This window comes from Tupaia chinensis, unplaced genomic scaffold (genome assembly GCF_000334495.1).
Source record: "Tupaia chinensis unplaced genomic scaffold, TupChi_1.0 Scaffold000146_1, whole genome shotgun sequence".
NCBI lineage: Eukaryota > Metazoa > Chordata > Mammalia > Scandentia > Tupaiidae > Tupaia > Tupaia belangeri.
The window spans coordinates 15,661,157-15,666,542 of record NW_006159616.1 but is presented as its reverse complement, the minus strand read 5'-3'; the positions used below and the strand labels follow the sequence as shown (position 1 = coordinate 15,666,542).

The 5,386-nt window shown below is 50.3% G+C and overlaps 1 long non-coding RNA gene across 4 annotated transcripts in view; it reads right to left on the bottom strand.

Annotated features, from left to right (window-relative positions):
* Positions 1–6: 6 nt before the first annotated feature.
* LOC106734566 (uncharacterized) overlaps positions 7–5,386 on the bottom strand; it is an 8,934-nt gene continuing 3,554 nt past the window's right edge. For 2 of the 4 annotated variants that reach the window (XR_003548890.1, XR_003548892.1), the window contains exon 4: positions 7–628. This is a non-coding gene — a long non-coding RNA (uncharacterized LOC106734566). Of the gene's footprint in view, positions 629–4,681; positions 5,121–5,386 lie in introns of those variants that run through there. The other 2 variants (XR_003548891.1, XR_001370128.2) reach the window with 2 other exon arrangements.

Genomic DNA, 5,386 nt, shown 5'->3' with positions numbered 1-5,386 from the left:
GTGGCCACTCGCCACTCCTCCTCATGCCTGTTGATACTGTCCGCCCAGTGGCCACTGATCCTGTGGCACCAATGGAGACTGCTGAGTCCTGGGCCCAACACGGGAGGAAGCGGAGTGGGAAGTTCCCTGGCTTCTTCCTGTGGATGTGGGGACAGCTGAGAGAGATGAGGGAGGCGAATGGGTGATTGTTTGGATTTTGACTTGCTACATCCTGCACATCTTAAGATCCCAGAAGAAAGAGGTTCTTAGCTTGAAGTGGAGCTCATAGGCTAGGAACAAGAATGTGTTTGCCAAAGGATGGGCTGAAGCAAGCTTTACACTGAATATCCAGGTGGGGAGAAAAGCCCCAGAGTCAACTGCTGTGGAGGACAGTGGTGCAATGTAGAAAGATCTGAGACAGGAAAGACCCATTGACTTACATGGGGGACAGTTAGGACGGCGGGCAGAAATACTGTGACCCCTAAGTGGGGTCTCACAGGTTCTTCATAGGCTGGAGAATGAAGAATGAAGTCGGCCATGTGAGACTATGCCCCATCCAAGCAGGAGAGACTGGCCGTGATCTGATGCTGGTGATGACGACGATGATCAGGAAAGGACAGAATACTGTTCTCAGGGCAGCCATGACCACCTGGACATGGAAGAAGCCCTGAGCTGATTCAGGCAGAACTACTCACACAGGCAGAGTCCGGAAATGAGGCATCTTCCAAAGGCCTCTGTTCACCAAAACCAGCTCCTTCACCTGCCCATGCTGATGCATCTGCCGTGAGCCACCTGCTATGGTTGGTGCTGGGACACATGGTGAAGACAGAGGTAGCATGTCCTTGGACGGCAAGAAGCAAACAAAAACCAACACCAAACAAGTGACAGACCAACAAACACCATGACTGCAATGACTTTGGCACTATGAGGAAACAAGGGGCAGGTAGAGAGCAGGTAAGGGGTGCCGCAGAGGGAGAGGCAGGGAGAGGAAACCCTCAATGGGTGTGAAATTCATCCTGAGACCTAAAGAAAGAGAAGAAGCTGGCTAAGTAAGGGGAGGAGAAGAGCCAGCAAGTGTGCAGTCCAGGGAGAAAGGAGTTGACATATCCAACTAATGACTAGAAGAAGGTAGGAGTGGTTGGTGAGGACAGAAGCTCTCAGAATTCTCAGAAGGCCTTTACTTGTTTTAAACTCACTTTTTAAAATACGCCTTTTTTTAATTTCATGAGAGAGAGGTAGAGAAAGAAAGACAAGCACCTTCAATAGAATCTCATGCCACATCCTCCTTAAGCCTTTCAGCCAGTTATGTTCATAGGGACACACATGTGCGCCCATGTGCATGCACGTGCGAGCGCGTGCGCACACACACACACACACACACACATTGCAGTGTGTATTAGTCAACCTGGGACTCTAACCCTGATCTTCCATATGATTTCCATCATTGTGGCATAGCAAGCATCACCCCTCCTTGGCTTCCCAACATTTATTTTGGCTGCCCTTGCCTAACTAGGAACCTTGGTGGGAGGTGGGACCTTCCTATAAGAAGTCTAAGGGAACTGGATTTTCTCCTCCCTGCTAGTAGAGTGTGACTCTGAGCCCTGGGTCTGGCTGATCAGATGCTCTTGACCGGCATGCCTGGAACTGCTGAAAGATTTTGCCAAGGGACACTGTAGGAGGCAGCATCGTTACCACGTGGCAGCTATGGGCCTTATCCTCCATGGTCAACCTCCCCTGACCCCTGCCTGATTTTTTTTTTCCTTAAAACTTTTTATTTTGAAATAATTATAGAATCACAGGAAGTAATGATGGTACCCTTCACCCTGATCCCCACAGTGCTAACATCTCACAACTACAATGCCAGGAGCTAGACCAATGTGTGTACTATATCGTCCCAGCTAGCCTCAAAGCCTGGCTCTCTGACCCTTCCTACTGGCTGCTGTTTCACTCAATATCCTTTCAATAAATTTTCATTTGTGTAAATCAGAGTCAGTTTTGCTGTTAGTAACTAAGAATCTTGACTGGGTCAGTCCCTTGGAAGGTTAACACAGCAGTAGAAGTCTGGAGATGGCCTGGCCAGGCTGAGGATGGAAGTAGGCTTGTGTATCCAGACCTCTGGGGGCTTGATGGGAAGGTGCGGGCAGAGTGAGACAAGAAGCTGAGGAAGGAGGAGCTCATGAAGGTCCTATTCAGGCTTTATTCCATGAGCAGTAGGACCTGCCAGAGGTTCCCAAGATGGCAATGACAAGATCAAAGAGGCCTCTGGCTGCAGAGTAAGGGATGGGTGTGTTAAGTTTGTGTGCACCCAGAATTTGTGTATTGTGACTCTGTTGTGAAGGTGTTAAGAAGAAGCCTAATACCTTCATGGTGCTAAAAGCTGGGGTCTTTGGGAGTGATTAAGTGATGTGGAGGAGGGGCTACAATGAACTTCCGGTGAGTAAGGAAACACAACCAGGAGAAATGTGTGGATGGGTGGACACAGATACCTGCTCCTGTTTTCTCACAATGTAATGCTCTGCTTGGCCGTGGGGCCCGCCAACAGGAAAAAGCTTATCAGATGTGGCCACTCTACTGAATCATGAGCTGAGTAAACCGCTATCCTCTTAAATCCCTCAGATTTGGGGACTTTCTTTTATTAGCAACAGAACTAAAACAGGTTGGAAGCAACGAAATTTGGGATTTCTAGTAGCTCATCCAGAGATATGAGGAGGGCCGGGCAGTGGGAGGAGGAGATGATTCAGGGGACCGATTCAGAGGCAGACCTGGCAGGTCTGGGGCTTGGTTAGGAGGAGGAGGAAGAGAAAAGTGAAGAAAGGGAGGAGGAAAGGTCTAATAGCAAGAAGATGACAAGGGCTTTGAGTCACGGCCTGGAGCTTTCACCTTCACGGCAGGTCAACTGCTGCATTTCAAGTTTCAAAGCTTCAAGGAAATGGAATGAAGCTCCTCCAGAGACCATGGTCCTCTGCTGTCTTAGTCAGTTACTGCACTGTAACAGAAAAATCTAAGACTGGGTGGTTTACAAAGAAATAGAGGTTTATTGACTCACAATTCTGGTGGCTGGAAAGTCCAAAGGCATCACAAGGTGGCGGAAGGGAGATCTTTGAGCAGAGTGCAACATGGTCTGTAACTATCTGCCTTCTGCCCGCCTCATTTCCTCTCCTTAAATACACAGCAGCGGACCCCACCCTCATGACTTTATCACACCTGAAAGCCCCACCCTGGGACACAATGAAGGGATTAAGGTTTCGCTTAATACCTTTATGATACAACCATGTCCCAACACATAAACTTTGGGGAGACATTCAGTCACCACCCACTAAGACCTAATTCTAAACCATGAAGCTTCGGGGGACTGACAATTATCTACACCCGGACACCGGCTTTATCTGCAACAGAGCTCTGGTTTGGAGGGATCCAGATGTGGCTTCAGGGCTTGCTTGTTTGATGCTATCCTTCCCCTCCTATGAGAACTCCAAGGATTTTCTTTGGACCAACTCCTCTACTGGATCTGTGTGCATATGCACATGTGAACACAGTGGCTTTGGAGTGGGGAGAGGTTTGATACGGATTATTGAGTTCTGTCAGAACTGATAATAATCCTCTTCCCTTGTTAAGTTTATCACCATGACTATGATGGTATCTAAGATTTCTGAAGTACTTCTGTGCTAGATGTCTTGCTAAGTGTTTCACGCCTTTAAACTTACAGTCATTGCTATTGTAGGAGGTAGGTCTGTCATTGTCCCTGTGGCAAAGAGATGTCATTTTTATACCGAACCAAGAGGCTGCCACAGAGCCTGGCACAGCCTCTTCAGGTTTCCCAGCAGGGTGGACATGCTCCTAAGGTAGAAAGCCACTGGTAAGCTTTGCCATGTCCAGGTTCTGCCCTCATGGAGGCCTGTCCTTGTCCCACTCTGAGCCCCCACAGGCAAGCAGAGTCAGCAACGGGAAGCAGCCCTGTCCCTTCTCTCAAACACACACATGAGGGAACCAGCAGTTAGCGTAATGGCTATGTCGCTGGACTCCCACGTAGTCGACCCTGGTTCGTGTCCCGGACCCGGTGGCTTAAAACTCACGCCGGGCACGTGTGCGTGTGTGCCCAAGATCCTGAGAGGAGAATGGAGGAGAAGGGATTGTGGCGTGACCATTCCCCCGGGGGCGGGGTGAGCTCTCGCTTTCTGTCTCTATGTCTCTATGTCTCTCTGTCTGTCTGGCGAGCGCACGTGCCCTATAGCAAAAACCTCTCCAAAAACACACACACACACGCATGGGACATGTCCCCTCTTTGGGTCAAAGTGAAGGAGTGAGAAAGGTCACTACTGTCTGCTTAGTCCAAGTTCCCTACCTGGAGGTGCCTCCCCACCCAGGAGCAAAGCAAGGGCCTATGTTGGGCCAGCCAGTGGCATGGTGGTTGAGGTAACTGGATCTCACATGGCTGACTACATGGGTTGAGTCCTGGACCCAGTGACTTGAAAAATACACGAGGTGCATGGGCATGCATGCCCAAAATCCTGAGAGGAACGTGGAGGAAAAGGGATTGCGGCACGACCATCCTTCCTAGGGAGTGCTCTCTCTATTTCTCTCTGGCAATCACTCACACCTATAGTGAAAATCTCTCTCTCTCTCTCTCTCTCTCTCACACACACACACACACACACAAACCAACAAGGAAAAAAAAGGACTGATGCTTTTGCAGGAACATTAGTAACAGTGCTTTGTTGACAAGCAAAGACGGTATTGATAGGAGGAGGAGAGAGTGCTCCTGTTCTAGAAGCTGGAAGAGTAACAAGGTGTGAGGCCTGTAGGTTAACAGAAGCCTTCAGAGCAGAGAAGGGGGAGAGAAGGGGACAGAAACGTGAGCTGTGAGGGAAGGAGCTTGAACAAGGCTTGCTTTGACGGCTTAGAAGTGGGGCTGATGTGACCGCTGGGTCTGCGGGCTGTCACCTGAGACTCAGGTTACAGAAAGAGAAGCAGATGGAGGAGAGAGCTGTTCTGGGTTGTTAGCGATGTGCGAGACGTTGTCCACGGGGCGGGACGCTGCTCCAAGAGCTGCCTGTTCACGCGCCAAGTACGTACAGGTGCCAGGTGCTCACCTACGTGCTGGGAGGAGAACTGAGCGGACTCCTGTCTCCATGGGGTTTAGACTGTAATGGGGGAGACAGACAAACAACAGGAACGTGTACAAGTAAAGATGTGATGAAGGCAGCCGCGCGCCCGGAGCGGCCTGGCCGGTGCCCCCCCCACTCCGGGGGGCGTGCCACGCGGCCGGGGGGCCTCCCTGCCCCTCCCTGCCTCTCTGGCCCGGGATGGCCCGGAGTCCGAAAACAAGGTTGAAGAACTTGCAACTTAAGAAGATGATAGTTACCAGCCCTGCATTACCTCAGGGGAAAACAAGAACTACTCTGCCATT